Consider the following 19561-nt stretch of genomic DNA (forward strand, 5'->3'; position numbering starts at 1 on the left):
GAGGTCCCAGCTTGTAGGATGGTAGCTTCAATCGGACGTACTTGGAAGCAAGCCAGACGAGATCTCCTGGAGAGAAACACGGAGGGTCCAGACGTCTCTTGTCTGCGTGTCTCTTCATCCGCAGGGAGGCACGTGCGAGGGACGCCTTAACCGAGTCCCAAATGGTTGTGAAGTCACGGGCTACAGCATCAGCAGCAGGGACATCCGAGGAAGAGGATACAGGCAATGGGACGGTAGGCTGAAGTCCGTAAACAACATGGAAGGGAGAGCTGGAGGAGGACTCACTGGCGTGGTGATTATGGGAGAATTCAGCCCAAGGAAGAAGCGTGGACCAGTCGTCATGATGGGCGTTGACGTAGTGACGCAAGAAGGAGGTCAATATCTGATTGACCCGTTCCACTTGGCCGTTCGACTGAGGATGGTAGGCTGAAGAAAAGTCCAGAGTCACTCCCAGATGTTTGCAGAGAGCCCTCCAGAAGCGGGAGGTGAACTGAGTTCCTCTGTCGGACACAATGTGTGATGGAAAGCCATGCAAGCGGAAGATGTGATGTATATAGGCGTCCGCGAGTTCCTGGGCAGAGGGCAGTCCAGCCATAGGGACGAAATGAGCCATTTTGGAGAACCGATCCACCACGACCCATATGACTGTGTGTCCGGAGGACAAAGGCAAGTCCGTAATAAAGTCCATCGCAATGTGTTGCCACGGAACTGAGGGTATAGGCAGAGGCAGAAGACGGCCATATGGCAGATGTTTGGGCGTCTTGTTCCTGGCACAAGAGGAGCAGGCAGAGACAAAAGAGGCGACGTCCGTGCGAAGGGATGGCCACCAGTAATGACGTACAATCGTACTCCATGTTCTCTTGTGACCAGCATGACCGGCTGTTTTCGAGGCATGGCCCCAGTGTAACACTTTTCTCCTGTCAGTCTCAGAGACAAAGGTCTTCCCGGGCGGTATCTGGGCCAGGGTGACAGGAGCCACTGGAATGATTTTACTAGGACAGATGATGGGTTGGGATGTCTCCTCCTCCTGCTCCTTGGGCATGAAAGACCTGGACAAGGCATCAGCGCGTACATTCTTGTCCGCGGGTCGGAAATGGAGCTGGAAATCGAATCTGGCAAAGAACAAGGACCACCTGGCTTGCCGTGGGTTCAGTCGCTGAGCAGACCGCAGGTATTCCAGATTCTTGTGGTCCGTGTAAATAAAAACGGGGTACACTGCTCCTTCCAGAAGATAGCGCCATTCCTCCAGAGCCAGATTGACTGCTAATAGCTCTCGGTCACCGATGGTGTAGTGGCGTTCAGGCGCTGAGAAGCTCTTGGAGAAGAAACCACAAGTCACCATCTTCCCGGAGGAGGACTTCTGCATGAGCACTGCACCGGCTCCCGAGGAGGAGGCATCCACCTCCAAGGTGAACTGGCGGTTTAACTCCGGATGGTGGAGTACAGGAGAGGAGGCAAATGCCTGCTTCAGAGAGCCAAACGCGGCGTCGGCCGCAGGTGACCAGTCCTTTGGATTAGCCCCCTTCTTGGTCAAGGCGGAGAGAGGTGCAGTCAGAGCAGAGAAGTGAGGGATGAACTGGCGGTAAAAGTTGGCAAATCCCAGAAAGCGTTGGATTGCCTTCAGTCCTGAAGGAGGAGGACAGTTGAGAATGGAGGAGACCTTCTTTGGATCCATCTGCAGTCCGGTATCGGAGATGAGGTACCCCAGGAAGGGGAGAGAAGACTGCTCAGAGACACACTTCTCGTACTTGGCGTACAGACGATTCTCTCTCAGTCTTTGTAGAACCAGCTGCACGTTCTCTCTGTGGGTCTGGAGGTCCGGAGAGAAGACAAGGATATCATCCAGATACACCACCACACAGACGTAGAGAAGGTCCCGGAAAACGTCGTTCACCAATTCTTGAAAGACTGCTGGTGCGTTACACAGGCCGAAGGGCATCACGCAGTATTCATAGTGCCCATCGCGAGTATTGAACGCGGTCTTCCATTCGTCCCCAGAGCGGATGCGGACCAGGTTGTAGGCACCTCGAAGGTCCAACTTGGTGAACACACGAGCTCCTCTAAGCCGATCAAACAATTCGGGGATGAGCGGCAGGGGGTACTTGTTTTTCACGGTGATTTGGTTCAATCCCCGGTAGTCTATGCATGGGCGTAAGTCGCCTTCTTTCTTCTTAATGAAGAAGAAACCTGCTCCAGCAGGAGAGGAGGATCTCCGAATGAATCCCCTTGCCAGGCTCTCAGTGATGTAAGTAGACATGGCCCTTGTTTCGGCTGGAGACAGTGGATATATCCGTCCTCGAGGTGGTGTAGTTCCCGGGAGCAGGTCGATGGCAAAATCGTAAGGACGATGTGGCGGAAGTACCTCTGACTCCTTTTTATCAAAGACGTCCGCGAAGGACCAATAGGCCGAGGGCAGTCCCGGTAGGGACTCTGGAACCGGAGGTCGCCGGATGGGTTGTATGGTCTTCAGACAGTTCTCATGGCAAGAAGAGCCCCATCGGATGATTTCACCAGTGCCCCAGCTGACTGATGGTTCGTGTGTCCGTAACCAGGGAAGTCCCAGCAGGATTTGATGGGACATGTGTGGGAGGACGTAGAGAGCGATGTTCTCGGTGTGCAGGGCACCGATACGTAGTTCGACCGGCTTGGTGATCCACGAGATGGTGTCAGAGAGGGGTCTCCCATCCACAGAGGCGATCACGAGGGGTTTGTCGAGTGGAGTAACAGGCACCTGGTACTTGTCCACCGTGGCCTGCTGGATGAAATTGCCTGCTGCCCCAGAATCGAGGTACGCCTCAGCCGTGAACCGCGTCTCTCCCGTTATCACTTGCACAGTCCATGTAACCGGGTCTGAGAGAGTCCCAGCACCTAGGGTGGCCTCTCCTACCAACCCTAGGCTTTGGAGTTTCCCGGCCTCTCTGGACAGGAGCGTAACAGGTGTGTGCCCTCTCCGCAGTAGAAGCAGAGGCCCTTGGCGAGCCGCTCTGCTCGGCGTTGTTCAGACTGCCGCACACGGTCGATCTGCATGGGCTCGTGGACGGAGACACCAGATGCCGCTGACTGGAGTACAGCGGGCTTCTGCGGAGGAGAGGAATGCCGTACCGGACGTCTCTCACGGGACACCTCTTTGGATCGCTCCTGAAAGCGAATGTCCACTCGAGTCGCTAGGGTAATCAGGGCATCCAGGGTGGACGGTACGTCACGACCAGCCAGCTCATCTTTGATTCGACCCGAGAGTCCTTCCCAGAAGGCGGCGGTTAGGGCCTCGTTGTTCCACCCGATTTCCGAAGCCAAGGTGCGAAAACGGATGGCGTATTGACCCACCGTCAGAGTCCCCTGACGTAACCGGAGAAGAGATGAGGCAGACGCGGAGGCGCGTCTGGGCTCGTCAAAGGTGCCACGAAAAGCCTGCAGGAACTCCTGGATGTTCTTGGTCACCGGATCCTCCCTTTCCCACAAGGGGTTCATCCACGCCAGTGCCTCACCCTCTAGATGGGACATGATGAAGGCGACCTTGGCTTGGTCGGAGGCAAACAAATGCGGCAGCTGCGTGAAATGGAGGGAGCATTGGTTTATGAATCCTCTGCAGGTCTTGGGATCTCCGGCGTACCGGGGTGGTGAGGCCAAACGAAGTCTGAAAGCATCCGAAGAGGCTGCCACGGGAGCTGGAGCCGTGGATTGACTAATGGAAGCCCGAGATGCTGCAGATGTAACTGACGCTTGTAGCGTGTTCAGGCGGGCGTCCACAGAAGACATGAATTGCAGCATGAGGGTCTGAGTCTCACGCTGGCGTGAGAGTTCCTCCTGTAAAGCTGCTAGTGCTGCAGCGGGATCCATGGCCTGTTCTTACTGTTAGGGCCAGGTGGACGGGCAGACCCAGGAGGTGGATCCACTGGGCCGAACTCCTTGATGATGGTAAGGGGTCCGGTAGCTGGAGCACTACAGGTAGCAGGGCAGTCCGTGCACACGAGTATAATGGAGAAGTCCCTGGGACCACGGAGTCACTGATGGTAGTCCAGGTGACGGAGCTCAGGTTCGGAAGCCGAGAAGATGTCAGGTGGAGTCCGGAACCGTTGGAGCAAGATGACGGGTCACCGCAGGGATCAGAGATGGTACGGACTGTCAGGATGGCAGATAGACAGCGTTCGGGGTTCGGGATTCGGCAGGACCGGATGGCAAGGCAGGATCGGCTCTAGAAGAGAGAGAGGTGAGTATCTCACAGAAACACAAGGAGACCTGACTCCTAGCTTGGGAAACACGAAGAACAGGCCCCGCCCACTTGGACACTAAACCCCTTTATACCCTGTACCTGTGTGCTTCATTTCCTGTCAGTGGACGCTGGCCCTTTAAGAAAGGGTCAATGACCGTGCGCGCGCCCTAATGCGCATGCGCGCGGCCCAGGTGCCAGAAGCCAGAGCAGGAAGCTGTGAGGAGGAAGCAGCAGAGCCGGGCTGGGGCTGGGAAGCCGACGGGCGCCGGGAGCGGGGACCAGGGGGCCTGGGAAGCGCGGGCAATGGAGGCTGGAGAGCGGGGAGCGTGGCAGGTGAGCCGGGGAGCAGGGCAGGGGACCCGGGGAGTGTGACATAGGCCCTCAGACTCCTGAGGGATATATAAACCCCCAGACTCCCTAGTGATATATATGCGCCAGCACTCCACGGTGATGTACATGCTCAGGTGTCTCCTGTGATGTATATGCCCCAGCACCTACTTTTATGTATAGATGCCAGAGTGCCTCCTGAGGTGTATATGCTTGAGCGTATCCTGTGATGTACATGCCCCAGCCATCTCCTTTGAAATACAGTATATGATTCAGCTTCTCCTGTGATCTTTTTATCCCTGCACCTCCTGTGATATATAGATGCCCCAGCTCCTCCTGTGATGTATATGGCCCAGCTCCCGTCTGTGATGTATATACCCAGTGTTACGGTTGCTGCGAGCACTGGAGACTATGTCCAGATTTCTTGCTACTGCACATGTGCGAGCGCTGGAGACTAAGTCCAGATTTCTTGCTACTGCACATGTGCGAGCGCTGGAGACTAAGTCCAGATTTCTTGCTACTGCACATGTGCGAGCGCCGGAGACTAAGTCCTATCTTGGAGCCATTGCACATGTGCGGGTGACATCATCGCTGACACGAGGTCACATGTCTCTGACACCTTCTATGCCGATTGGTCGCTGGTCATGTGCTTGTGACGCCTTGCTCGGTGATAGGCCAGCATGACGTCACTCCTGTCGTTCTGGCAGCGGATTGGCTCTGGTGTCCTCCATCTTGGATGAGGCACAGAGTCTATATAAGACCCTGACACACGCCGCATGGTGCTCAGTCCTCTTGGTTCATGCATAAGAGTAGACGCTCTGTGCGCGTTCCTCTAGGCATTCCTCTGTCTATGCTAGGTGAGCGCTACCGGCAGGGTAGCGTTCTTATACCTTACAGCTTCGGCTGCTGTCCGTATCCTTACCTCTTAGGGGAGCGGACTTAGGCAGGTGCCTGAGGCACATGGTCTGGCTGGGCCTTGTGATTCGACTCGTAGGTGGACGTTGCCGCTAGGGTAATGTTCCTTATACTGCGTCTGGCAGTTGTTCGTATCCTCGCACACTAGGGGAGCGAACAGAGGTAGGAGCTTTGTGCGGCTTACGCTGCTGTTCGTCTCTTTTGCACCACTAGAAGAGCGGACCTAGGCAGGTGCCATATCTAGTGGTTCGTATCCTCGCACACTAGTGGAGCGAACGCAGGTAGGAGCTTTGTGCGGCTTACGCTGCTGTTCGTCTCTTTTGCACCACTAGAAGAGCGGACCTAGGTAGGTGCCATTTCGCACACATTGCCTTTGTCTCTGTGATTATTAACACAGATCATTCTAAACACCCTCCAAGTAAGGGAGGAATTGCTTTACTTACTTATTATATCCTTCTGTGAGTTAACAGAGGTATTGCACTCTGCCATAGTCTGCAGCAAAGTCTTTGCACGGTGGACCCTGACTGTCTGATACTCCTTTTAGGTTATTATCAGACAGCCCCCCGTAACACCCAGCCTCCTCCTGTGATATATATGCTCCAGTGTCTGTTGTGATGTGTAAGATGGTCACTGGTAAAAAACGAGAGCGGTGATATGTTTCATTGAGATTATTAACCTAAGTGATGTGAACCTAGATTTATGCTCCAGTATATTAGGTACTGAGAAGGTTAATTAGCTTCAATATGGCTGGATATTTTGTAAAAAGCTAAAGAAATGGATGAAATGGCTGTTCATCATATCTGTACTTTAGTGAGTGGACCAACAGGTAAAAGTGAGGCCCCTGGACTCACTCAATGTTCTGTGTCTGGAGGTGAATAGATCTCCAAAGTGGTGCTTGTAGTACAGAGAACTGAATCCTAATTCTGTGTGGATGGACTCCACAGATATACAAATTGTTTATATACTGTTTTGTTTTCTTTATGCCGGAAGGGCTGTTCATATATACTTTATTTGATACCGTTTATGAAATCTGTAATAAACCTGCTTAAAATTTAAATCAGAAGCATTGCTCTTTCTACCTCATGAATCACTGGACTGAGTCAATGTACCACAATTGATGCTGGAAATGCAGGCAAGATTCCCAGGAAGCATGTGTGATGGTTGTGGATATACTGCATGGCCTGGTTTAAGACAGTCATAAACATTGAAGAATGGTCAGAAAAAAATCAGACGCAGATAAAGCAGCTGCCCAGGCTAATCTTCAACAATAGCAATAGTAGCAGTGGCAACAGGAGCTGCAAATGCAGCAGCAGCACAGGCATCAGATAAAGCTCCTCGCAGAGGCAATCCATGGCAAGGCAACTACCCCATCCCCAAGTCTAGATGATGACTCCCACGTACGAAAGTTGGAAAGTTGAGTCATGCAAAAGATAATAATGTTGAAGCACCATTGACTGTGTCTGAAGGCGTCCCGGAGTGGGAAAAGCTGCAGCCAAAGCAGTGGGAGGAGGTTTTGATGCCAAATCTAACTGGTGAGCTACAAAATTATTATTTAACTTCTGACCTGACCTTGCAGGATGCAAAGGAGTACACCAAGCTAAAAACTGAAATAATGGCACACTTGCAAGTGACTTTGACAGTCAGGGTACAACGGATGCATCACGGACATATTACACTGACAAACCTTCCTGCTCCCAAACGTATGATCTGGTACATCTAGTCCAAAAGTGGTTACCAGCTCAGATGGTGGAATGGATTTTTATGAACCATTTTATTTAATCCCTTCCAAGGCTGATACAGACCTGGTGTTATGGGACTGCCCACTGATAGGGGATAGTAATCTATCTAGCAGTCAGGACCCACCGTGCAGAATAATCTGCTGCTGGCGAGAGCAAGGAAGGGTACCGTACCACCTCAGCAGTAATGTCACTGTTGCTTTACAGTGGCACTAGAACCTAAAGCAGTGCTCACTGTTAAGTCACAGCAAAACCTTAAGGAGAAATGCTAACTGAAATATAAGGATGAACCTGTAGCTCCTGCCCAAATACAGGAAGTACAAAAACGTAATCGGATGGGTCCACAGACTAACACCTCTGTTACCTCAAAGAAATGTGTAGCATGAGATTTTAGCAAGTGTACTACTGCAAATAATATGGTAGGTGGACATGTAGTGCCTGCCCAATTACAGGAACTACAAAATATAAGCGGATGGTTGCCCCAACCGCAGTCCACTAACCAACACCAGTGTTACTTCACACTGATAAAGTAGCTAATAATGTAACAGTAGTATGGATGTAAATACCCTGTGAATGCAGATGGAAAAACCGTTACAGGTCACGGAGATCGATTATTGCTAAACTCTATACAGATCTTAGAGATAGCAGAGTATAGGGAGTGTATAGGGGCAGACAGTACTCTCCGTATTGTCTAGGCTCAGTGAAGCCCCTGCCTGAACTCCTTGTGCTCTCCACAACTAAGGAGTCAGTGAGCTCTCTATGCTAGCCGCACAGATGGATCAGAGACACTGAGGGCGGTGCGTGCGATGTCCCTGCCTAACCCAGCTTCACTAAGGTGGATGGAGGCGAGCACTAGCGTAAACTAGTAGATGCTGAGACCCTGCCTAACCCGTTCCACTAAGGTGCCAGGAACTGGGTAATGGTGTTATGCTAGTGGGTACAGAGTCCCTGCCTAAAGGCCACGTCACACTAAGCAACATCGCTAGCAACATCTTAGACAAATGTGGAAGCCACACAATGGAGTCAAATAATCCATAGATTTTTATTTATCAAAATGTAGAGACAAACAATTAAAAGGAATTGTAAACACACTTCCTAAGTAACAAACAAGGTTAAAGAGGAAAAATAGAAGACCTCAAACATGAACATTTGAACGTGCGGTGTCCCTTGAAAAAGGCTAACCGAAACGGCTGTTGGGCGCAGACCCCGGACCTTCCCTCCTAATTGAACTGCTGGTATGTACTCTGAGACAATCTATTGATTCATCCTGGACTATTAGTGCCTGGATATTAGGGGAATTCCCCTTTATTATCACGCCATGCAGTTTCTTACTTAGGAGGGGTTTATTACACCAGCATGACTGGGATTGATGTGGCCTCATTACTTTCACTAGATTTAGGAATCCACAAAACCCAGTCATATATTATTCATAAGGCCCTGGTCTCCACATGTTTGAGGTCTTCTATTTTTCCTCTTTAACCTTGTTTGTTACTTAGGAAGTGTGTTTACAATTCCTTTTAATTGTTTGTCTCTACATTTTGATAAATTAAAATCTATGGATTATTTGACTCCATTGTGTGGCTTCCACATTTGTCTAAGCATTTATAGGAGCTTATCCTTGTATTGAGAATCCAATATTATGGGGATACCATGTGTTAAAATACCTTCATTAATATGATTGAATACACTTGTACATTCCCATCTTCCATGAAAATTATTGTAATCGCTAGCAACATCGCTGCTAAGGAACAACTTTTGTGACGTAGCAGCAATGTTGCTAGCAATGTTGCTGTGTGTGACATCCAGCAACAACCTGGCCCCTACTGTGTGGTCGTTGGTTGTTGCTGAATGTCCTGGGCCATTTTTTAGTTGTTGCTCTCCCACTGTGAAGCACACATCACTGAGTGTGACAGCAACAGAGCAACAACTAAATACGCAGGCAGCAGGAGCCGGCTTCTGCGGACGCTGGTAACCATGGTAAACATCGGGTAACCAAGAAGCCCTTACCTTGGTTACCCGATATTTACCTTCGTTACCAGCGTTTGCCGCTCTCAGCTGTCAATGCTGGCTCCCTGCTCTCTGCACACGTAGCTGGAGTACACATTGGGTAATTAACCCGATGTGTACTGTGGCTATGTGTGCAGGCAGCCGGCACTGGCAGTGTGAGAGCGGAGGACGCTGGTAACAAAGATAAATATCGGGTAACCAAGGTAAGGGCTTCTTGGTTACCCAATGTTTACCGTGGTTACCAGCATCCGCAGAAGCCAGCTCCTGCTGCCTGCACACGTAGCAGAGTACACATTGGGTAATTAAACCGATGTGTACTGTGGCTAGGTGTGCAGGGAGCCAGCGCTAAGCGGTGTCAACTGGTAACCAAGGTAAATATCGGGTTGTTTACCCGATATTTACCTTAGTTACCAAGCGCAGCATCGCTTCCACGCAGCGCTGGGGGCTGGTCACTGGTTGCTGGTGAGATCTGCCTGTGTGACAGCTCACCAGCAACCCGTGTAGCGACGCTCCAGCGATCCCTGCCAGGTCACGTTGCTGGTGGGATCGCTGGAGCGTCGCTTAATGTGACATCTCACCAGCAACTTCCTAGCAACTTACCAGCGATCCCTATCAGGTTGTATCATTGTTGGGATCGCTGGTAAGTTGTTTAGTGTGACTGGGCCTTAACCCGATCCACTAGAGTGCAAGGAAGCAGGTAATATTGGACATCACATATGAGGCGTCTACCCCATGCATGCACCAAGAATGTCTGAGCACCGAGAAGCGTGCTGCAGGGTCCTATATAGACAAAGCACCTCCCACAAGATGGAGGCGCTCCTGGCTCAATCCACCAATCACCAGCGAGTTCGTCATGAGTGACGTCAGCCGCGACCAATCAGCAGCCAACATGTCACGGTCATGTGATCCTGTGTCATCGATGACGTCAGCCACAGCCAATCAGGAAGTGACACGTCATAGTCATGTGATCTCGGATCATGACCAATCGACGATTGCCACGTGGCGAGCATGCTCAGAAGGAGCAAAAGGTGACTTAGAACAAAAGCCTGCTTGCAAGCTCGCGCATGCTCAGAAGCCCCATTACAGGACTTAGCCTCAGCCACAAGAACCTCACCAACGGCCTGTAACAGTATCCCCCCTCTACGGCCCCTCTCCTGGCGGCGCAGATAGGCAGCAATGAGGTCAGGAGCATCAATGGCCTCCTCCGGCTCTCAAGAGCGATGTTCCGAGCCATAACCCTCCCAATCGACCAGGAAATACCTGCGTCCACAAACTGATTTGGTACCCACAATAGCTCATACAGGATAGCTGGTTTGAGAGGAGTCGGAAGAGGGAGACCTCGCCTCTTCCACATGAGGAAGGATTGTGAGCTTCAACAAAGAAACATGAAACTTGTCATGGATCTGGAGACGCGAGGGCAATTTCAAGAACCTCACCGACAGCCCGTAACACCTGGGTTGCCCAGGGAGATCCCCGAAATTATGATGACCTCGTGGTCTTGATAGAAAGGTACCAAGTGGTCAAGAGGTCATTGGGGAAGCAAGGAATCACAACATCCCCATACTGGGGGTCCCGATGGGAGGTTGAGACCCAGAAGTAGGATACCAGAGTCACAAGTGAGGGGGAGCCCAAGGTCACAAAGGGTGGATAAGGGATTGTAAAAAGCCCCAGCTCATGACATAATTAGTTGGAGGTGTCAAGGCCCAGGTCACATAGCTTCTTCTTGTTCCCTGACGAACAGCATAAGTTGGCATTCTTCATATTATGCCTATCCGGCCTGCAGTGTAAACTGTCAACACGACGAATGACCTCATCAATGCCTCATAGTAGTAAACAGTGTAACAGTGATGGAAATTTTAGACTCAAGGAGTTTGACCTGGTAAGTCCCATACTCCCACACCAATTGATTCCAGGAAGGTGGTGGGCATCCACTGCACACATGGGGATGCCAAGGACCACTTTGTCACCACTGTGACTATAGAAACAAACTGTGGCACTGAGTCTCATGGAGTCAAAGTGGTAAAGCGTTTGTTACACCTGAATATAATAGGGTGGGATTTTACCATATTCTAGGACTTGTGGCAAAATGGTAGGAGTTTACAGTAGCTCGGTTTCCAGTTAAGGGCCAGTCCGTCCCTTAAAGAAACTTCATTGCAGTCAGAGGTTGTTGAGTTTACCTAGTGTGTGCTTGTTGGCGAAGAGAATGAGGTGGCAACCCATGAGACCAGCATACAACTTACATTTAAAGGGGTGTTTTAAAATGTGATTGTTCTGACCGTGGTGGCTCAGGAGCCAGGGGCTGACACCAGGTTCCCATAATTTATGATACATGGGGAATTGCTCTGATTAGTCTGATTACCAAACTGAGAGATGAGTTAATAGAGCAACTGTTTCTAACAGGACCCTATAGGCATAGGGTATTAGAGATGGCCCACACTTATGTCTTGGGAAGACATCTAGGGATTGACAGAACATAGGAATAAATTGTGTGGAGGTTCTACTGGCCTTGCTGTCACTGGGAGATTGTAAATTACTGTAGATTTTGTCCTACCTGCCAATTGACCTTCCCAGTCTCCCATTTCCTTAGTCTGTTAGTGCTACAACCCATTATAGAGGTTCCATTTGTTCCTATTGCTATGGATTTATTGGGACTCCTTGTCAAGTCTGCTAGAGGGCATCAGTATATCTTGGTGGTTCTGGATTCTGGGACACGATACCTGGAGGCAGTAACTTTTGAGAAACTCTTCCACTAAGAGAATAGCCCAGGATTTGCTCCCTAACTTTTCTCAAACTGGACTGCAGAAGGAAATTTTGACAGAGCAAGTTACTCCCGTCATGTCAAAAGTAATGAGGAAACTATGTAAAGCTCTGTAGATAACACAACTGAAGACTTCAGTGTACTAGCCAGTAATAGATGATCTTGTGGAGATATTTAATAATACCTTGAAGTTCATGTTGAAGAAGGCCATGGAGAAGGCTGGCCAAGACAGGGACTGCCTACTGCCATATTTGCCATTTCCCATCAGAGAAGTTCCCTAGGGCTGTACAGGGAATTTCTCCCTTTGAACTCTTGTATGGCAGACATCCTTTTGGACTCCTGGACATAGCAAAGGAAACCTGGGAAGCAGAGGTTACCCTCCACAGGAGCATTATCAATCATATGGCCCAAATTCAAGAGAGGATTGCAGACGTGATGGCCATTGTGAAAGAGAGTCTTCTCCAGGTGCAAGAGGCCCAAGAAAGAGTCTACAATTGATAGCCAAGGGTGACACAGTTCAGCCCTGGTGATCATGTATTAGTGTTAATCTTCACTGTGGAGAGAAAGTTTCTGGTCAAATAGCAGGGACCATAAAAAACAGTTGAAAAAATTGACAAGCTGAACTATAGATCCACCAACCAGGAAGCCCTATCAAGTGTACCATTTAAATCTGATCAACCCATGGCAAGACAGGGAAAAAGCAGAAACTCTGTTTCTGGTGGCCAAGATGGAAGCTGACAACAAAGATGTCATGATAGAGACACTATCAAGGGCCCAAAAACATCACTGCCGAAAATAGAGAATAGAGACCTCTTCTCAGAATGCTCGAGGTGTACTCAGGTCATAAAACATAAGGTTTTTATGGAGACTCATGTGTGAGTAAACTTAAAGCCATATCGAATCCCCAAAGCTATCTGCAATGTGATTTCAAGAGAGGAGTAGAATTTTCAGACTGTCCATAATTGAAGAGTCTAAAAGTTGCTGGTCCAGTCATATTGTACTTGTGCTGAAGCCATCTGAAAAATGAGGGTTGTATAATGATTATCGTCAGTGATAGGCGAGCACAAATGTCCTTGGGTGCTTGGTACTTGAAACAAGCAAATCAGAATCATCAGGTGCTCAACTCTAGTTCTGAGCACAATAGAAGTTAGTGGGGGACTTTAGCATTTTTTTCCTTTAGTACCTCGTTCTCTTAACTGCTCTAGACACAACTCCTGACTAGAGATGAGCGAACCTCTAGAGGCTTGAGTTCGACTCAGTTTGTCGAACGGAGGCCGCGTTCGAAATCGGTTTGGCGAGCCGTTCGACGAACCTCTCGAACCCCATTGAAAACAATAGAGGCAATTACAAACACATAAAAACACCTAGAAAACACCCTCAAAGGTGTCCAAAAGGTGACAAACAACTCCCAAGACAACACAAACACATGGGAAAGTGACAAGGACAAATACTCATGCGAAAACTAAACAGCTGGACGAGGAAAAAGGGGACTCCAAGCAGACTCTCCCTTTTTTCCAAAAATTGGGCCACACAGACACCCCTTCAGTGGCATCACTTGTGCCCTAGTTGCAAACAGGATGTTTTGATTTGCATCAAGCACATTCAAAAATACGCCAGCCTTAACTGTCCCCAGGATGACACAAGGGTAGGTAGCAAAGTCCTTGCAGAACCAAGACTTGTTCAATTGAGAAAAGCAAGGCAGCTAAAAATTAGAACAAACCTCAAGTTATCCTCCTACCTCTTCTTATCATACTCCTCTCTCTGTCAGCCAGGCTGCATCAGGTAGCATCTGGTTTGTGTCACCATTACCATCATCTTCCACCACGGCTTTTTGTACTCCATGTACTTATCCTCCTTTAATGTCACACCACCAGTTAACCGTTACTGAATTTGCATTGAGGAAACAGCATTTCTTGCTCTCATACTTACATTTTTGTACCAATGAAGTTCTCACTTCGACAAGTAGCTGGTTGTGCAGGTTTTGGCTTATCACCTAGTGGTGTCTGCTGTTTTTAAGGAATGATAGTGTAAACTCATCCTTGCTTGAAGAAACCCAGCTGTCATTATTTCTTTCAGAAATGGGTGCTTTCTATGTTGCAAAAATACAAATAGTGTCTGCCTAGCAAGGAAAATTCCTTCACTGAAAGGGATTATTGGGATTCATGACAAATCAGTTATCTGTGAATCAAATTTGTGAAAAGTTTGTTAAATCCTGCAAATTTGAATCATAAAAGATTTGATCTTTATTATGCATGTCTGATTTTTCCAAACCTGTTTTATTAGTAAATTTGACAAGGATAACATGCCACATCTACTATGATATTTTGCTTTTATTACAGATACCTACTTACCTACCACTACATATTTTTTGGTCAATGTAGGAGTTGAAAAGATGATTGATCATTGGGCAACATTTTTGTTTTTAATTTTCTGTTGCATGAAGTTTTAGAACTTTTTCTATATATTTCTGTATTGCTGATTCTAAATCTGAAATCCATTTTTTTGGTGCATACACTAGTATTTTGGCAATTTTAATTTATTTTTGTTAAAGTTTATAACATTTTTAATATGAAGTTAAAGGGCAATGACTCAAACAACAACACAAAAGAATGCCTTTTGATATTTCCATGGTTTGGCGTGAACATAAGGACCACAGCAGTAATTCTGTCTGATCCATACAAAGGGCATCGGCAAGAAAAAACTGCATATGATCGCATATCCCAAAATTCTTTCAGCAATACGACCTATGCCACACTCTGAGACACTCCCAGTTCCAGTTTTCTAAGATTTTATTTCTTGTAAGGATGAAGAAAGTGAACATGGTGATCAAATGTATTTTGATATGAAGCATGAGGAAATGAGTGTAGAATCTGAAGGGTCATTAACCCCTCAGCAATAGAGATGAACCACCCCCTTAGAGTTCGAGTTTGGTTAGGTTCGTCGAACGGAGGACAAGTTCATCGAACGTTCGACGAATGTTCGAATAACCAATTCGAACCCCATTGAAAACAATGGCAGGAAAACACAAACACATAAAAACACATTTTACTCGTACATGTACACATACAGTTAATAAACATTGCCATAACACTTACAGGTCCCCGCGATGCATCCTGCAATCTGTCTCCCGCCGGTTTTCCTTCCGATAATCGCTGTGTCCTCCCAGTAACCAGCACTGATGATAGGACCTATCGTGATGTCAAAATAGCATGTGAGCAGTCAAGTGTCTATTATCTCATTGGCTACAGACTGGTCACATGGCTAGACATCATGCTAGGTCCTGCCAGTGCATCTCACTGGTACGCGGTGCTCGTTCCAGCATCTCCGTGTACCGGTGAAATGCTCTAGCACATGGTCGGCTTCCCCGTTCCTGCATGTGGGCGCTCTTTGCAGAGTCAGCCCACATGCAGGGACTGGCTGCCACAGCCGGTAAAAAGCGGCACCAGGGAAATCACGTGATCGGAGATTGCCGTTGCTATAGTAACGGTGGCAGCAGTGATGTCACCGCTTACAGCCCGCAGCCTCTGCTCACTCACTGAGTGATTAGACTGCACAAGGAGCAGCAGCGTTTTCCTCCCATGCAGTGCTGTTTGATGTAGCAGAGCTGCATGGGTTGAAGGAGAAAGACAGAAGACCAGGATCGTGGAGGGATGATAGGGACTAATGAACATGGAGTCGCGAATGTCTCTGTGTATTTATTTCTATTAAAGTATTTTTTCTCTGTGTGGTGTCTTTTTTTAACCCTTTATTGGAGATTCTTAATGGCCGGGTCAAACTTGCCTGACCTTAAGAATCTCTGGCTTAATACTGGCTAGTAAAACAAAGCTAGTATTAACTCATTATAACCCAGCAAGTCACCCAGCTTCAGGGCTGCTGGAGGAGTTGGATACAGCACAAGATGATTGCGCTTCTATGAAAGCGCCATCTTCTGGGACGGCTGAAGACTGCAATTCGAAGCAGAGGGGCGCAGAAAGCTCGGGCCAACCTGTGCTGCGGATTCCAATTCCCAGCTGCCTAGTTGTACCTGGCTGGACACAAAAATTGGGCGAAGCCCATGTCATTTTTTTTTTTTTAAATTATTTCATGAAATTCGTGAAATAATTAAAAAAAAAGGGCTTCCCTATATTTTTGGTTCCCAGCCGGGTACAAATAGGCAGCTGGGGATTAAGGGCAGCCTTACCTGCCTGCTGTACCTGGCTAGCATACAAAAATATAGCGAAGCCCACGTCATTTTTTGGTGGGCAAAAAACTTCTGCATACAGTCCTGGATGGAGTATGCGGAGCCTTGTCGTTCTGCAGCTGCTGTCTGCTCTCCTGCATACACTAGTGGATGAAGTATGCTGAGCCTTGCAGTTCTGCTCCCCCTGCCTCTCCCTCCAGTATACAGTCCTGGATGCAGCATGCTGAGCCTTGTAGTTCTGCAGCTGCTGTCTGCTCTCCTCCATACACCTGTGGATGAAGTATGCTGAGCCTTGCAGTTCTGCTCTCCCTGCCTCTCCCTCCAGCATACATTCCTGGATGGAGGATGCTGAGCCTTGTACTTCTGCAGCTGCTGTCTGCTCTCCTCCATACAGACAGACAGCAAACAGCAGCTGCAGAACTACAAGGCTCAGCATACTCCATCCAGGACTGTATGCAGGAGTTTTTTGCCCCCCCCCAAAAATTACGTGGGCTTCGCCATGTTTTTGTATGCTAGCCAGGTACATCAGGCAGTTATGGGCTGCCCCAAACCCCCATCTGCCTATTTGTACCCGGCTGGGAACCAAAAATATAGGGAAGCCCTTTCTCTTTTTAATTATTTCATGAATTTCATGAAATAATTAAAAAGAAAAATGACGTGTGCTTCGTCCAATTTTTGTGTCCAGCCAGGTACAACTAGGCAGCTAGGGATTGGAATCCGCAGCGCAGAGTGCCCAAGCTTTCTGGGCACCCTTGCTGCGAATTGCAGTCCACAGCTGCCCCAGAAAATGGCGCTTTCATAGAAGCGTCATCTTTTGGCGTTGTATCCAACTCTTCCAGCTGCACTGGTGATGGGTGGCTCGCTGGGTAATAATTGGGTTAGGGCTAGCTGTATATTATCAACTGGCCCTAAGCCCAAAATTCATGCTGTCACGCCAATATTAGACATCGCCACCATGAATTTCTAGTACAGATAAAAAAAACACAACACACAGAAAAATATTTTTATTAGAAATAAAACACAACACAATTAGTGACTCCATCTTTATTGAAATAAAGAACCCCCCTCTGCAATAATCCTGGGTCAAGGGTCCCGCGCCGTCCAATCTGGATCCAATATTATCTGATCGGTTTGCTGGAAGGCAAAGCGATCAGATGATGTTTCAGGTTCAAGGGCCTGAATCACATGACACAGCAGCTGATTGTATAAACGGCTTTTATACAACCAGCTGATGCACCAGTGCAAAAAAAAACAAACAAACTACACACTTCTGTGCAGACACCTGTCTGACAGCAGCATCTGATAGTTTAGCCAGCCGGGCGGTAAAAAGCCGGCCTCACCGCTCGACTAATAGTGTCAGCTGATTCCGTCAGGTGACCGCATCAGCTGATCATCGCCAGGTCTGAGGGAGAGAAAAGAGAGAGAAAAGAGAGAGAAAAGAGAAGAGAGAGAGGGAGAGGGAGAGAGAGAGAGAAGAGAGAGAGAAGAGGAAAGAAGAGGAGAAAAGAGAGAGAGAAGAGGAGAGAAGAGGGGAGAAGAGAGAGGAGAGAGAAGAGAGAGGGAGAGAGAGAGAAGAGAGAGAAGAGGCTGAAGAGAGAAAAAGAGAGAAAAAGAGAGAGAAAAAGAGAGAAAGAGAGAGAATGAGAAAGAGAACAAGAGAGAGAGAGAACAAGAGAGAGAGAGAAGAGAGAGAGAAGAGAGAGAAGAGAGAAGAGAAAGAGAAGAGAGAGAGGAGAGAGAGAAAAAGAGAGAGAAAGAGAGAGAAAGAGAGAGAAAGAGAGAACAAGAGAGAGAGAACAAGAGAGAAAGAGAACAAGAGAGAGAAAGAGAGAGAAGAGAGAGAAGAAAGAGGAGAGAGAGAAAGAGAGAAAGAAAGAGACAAAGAGAGAGATAAAGGGAGAGAGAAAGAGAGAGAGAAAGAGAAAGAGAGAGAGAGAGAGAGAGAGAGAGAGAGAAAGGGAGAGAGAAAGAGAAAGAGAGAGAGAAAGAGAGAGAGAAAGAGAGAGAGAGAGATGTAGACTCATTCCGTGAACTGCTCTGATTTTAGAGGTGTGGCCCGCGGCTCACAGCTGATGTCCAGCTCCTCCTCTCAGTGCATAATTAAATTAAATTAAATTATAATTATAATTAAATAATAATTATAATTTAAAATTAAAAATAAATTAAATTCTTTACCAGGGCGGCCGGGACTTTGTCTCGTGAACTAATGCTTCCTAGGCAGTAGTTCTAACCATTGAACTACTGGCTCTAATGAGAAACATAGGAAGATTTGCTTATCTTGACGTCTGCACTGCAGAGTGAAGTCTCTGGTGACAGTGCGGCTCACTTTAGGTGCTGCGTGGAGAGGACACAAAGCGCCCGTGTTCTACGGGGCTTCCTGTCATCTTTATGTAGCAGAGCTGACAGTGTCATGTGGATTACTTCGGAGTTGGATTGTTGTTTGGGAATTAATAAAGAGGTAAGTGAGGGGTTTATTTTTGTCTTTTATTCCAAATAAAGGATTTTTCGCTGTGTGTGTTTCTTTACTTTAACTTACAGGTTAATCATGGAAGGTGTCTCGGGGAGACACTTGTCATGATTAACCCCATTATTACCCCAATTGCCACCGCATCAGGGCAATTCGGGATGAGCTGGGTAGAGTTGTAGGACTGCCGCATCTAATGGATGCAGCAATTCCGGGTGGCTACTGGATGATATTGTTAGGGTTTTGGGCTCCCCATAACGTGGCGCTCCCCATCCTGACAATACCAGCCTCCAGCCATGTGGCTTTATCCTGGCTGGTATCAAAATTGGGGGGACCGCATTTTTTTTTTATTATTTATTTAGTTTACTGCACGATATAGACCCGCCCGCTGGCGGCTGTGATTGGTTGCAGTCAGACAGCTGTCATTCATCGTGGGGGTGTGTATGACTGCAACCAATCATGGGCACAAGTGGGCGAAGAAGGCACAGAATACCTGATTGAATAATGAAGCGGCAGCCATTTTCAAAACAGGAAAAGCTGCCGGAGATTTGTGACAGCCGTGCAGCGAGGCGCCCGTGATCGGTGAGTAGGAAAGAGAGAGTTATTATGCTGGGGACGCAGGACGCATGCAGTTATGCAACGTGCACACATACTTACTTTGAAAAGCCACGCTTTTGGTGATCAAACCGTTTTCGAACGTAACTCGAACTGCCAAACTTTTAGCAAATCGATTGAGTTTGTTGAACGACTCAAACACCTCCCAAAATCACTCGAACATGAAACCGTTCAACTCGAACATCGCTCATCTCTACTCAGCAGTTTACCCAACCTGAATTGAATGATTTAGTAAGAGATTTGGGCTAATGAAAGATAGCAGCTGAGTTATTAGCCTCCAGGCTTCAAGAAAAGAATGTACTTCACCGGTCAGCTAAAGTATCCCATTTCAGGAAGCGTGAACACATTT

Source organism: Anomaloglossus baeobatrachus, chromosome 1, assembly GCF_048569485.1.
Source record: "Anomaloglossus baeobatrachus isolate aAnoBae1 chromosome 1, aAnoBae1.hap1, whole genome shotgun sequence".
In the NCBI taxonomy this organism is placed as follows: Eukaryota; Metazoa; Chordata; class Amphibia; order Anura; family Aromobatidae; genus Anomaloglossus; species Anomaloglossus baeobatrachus.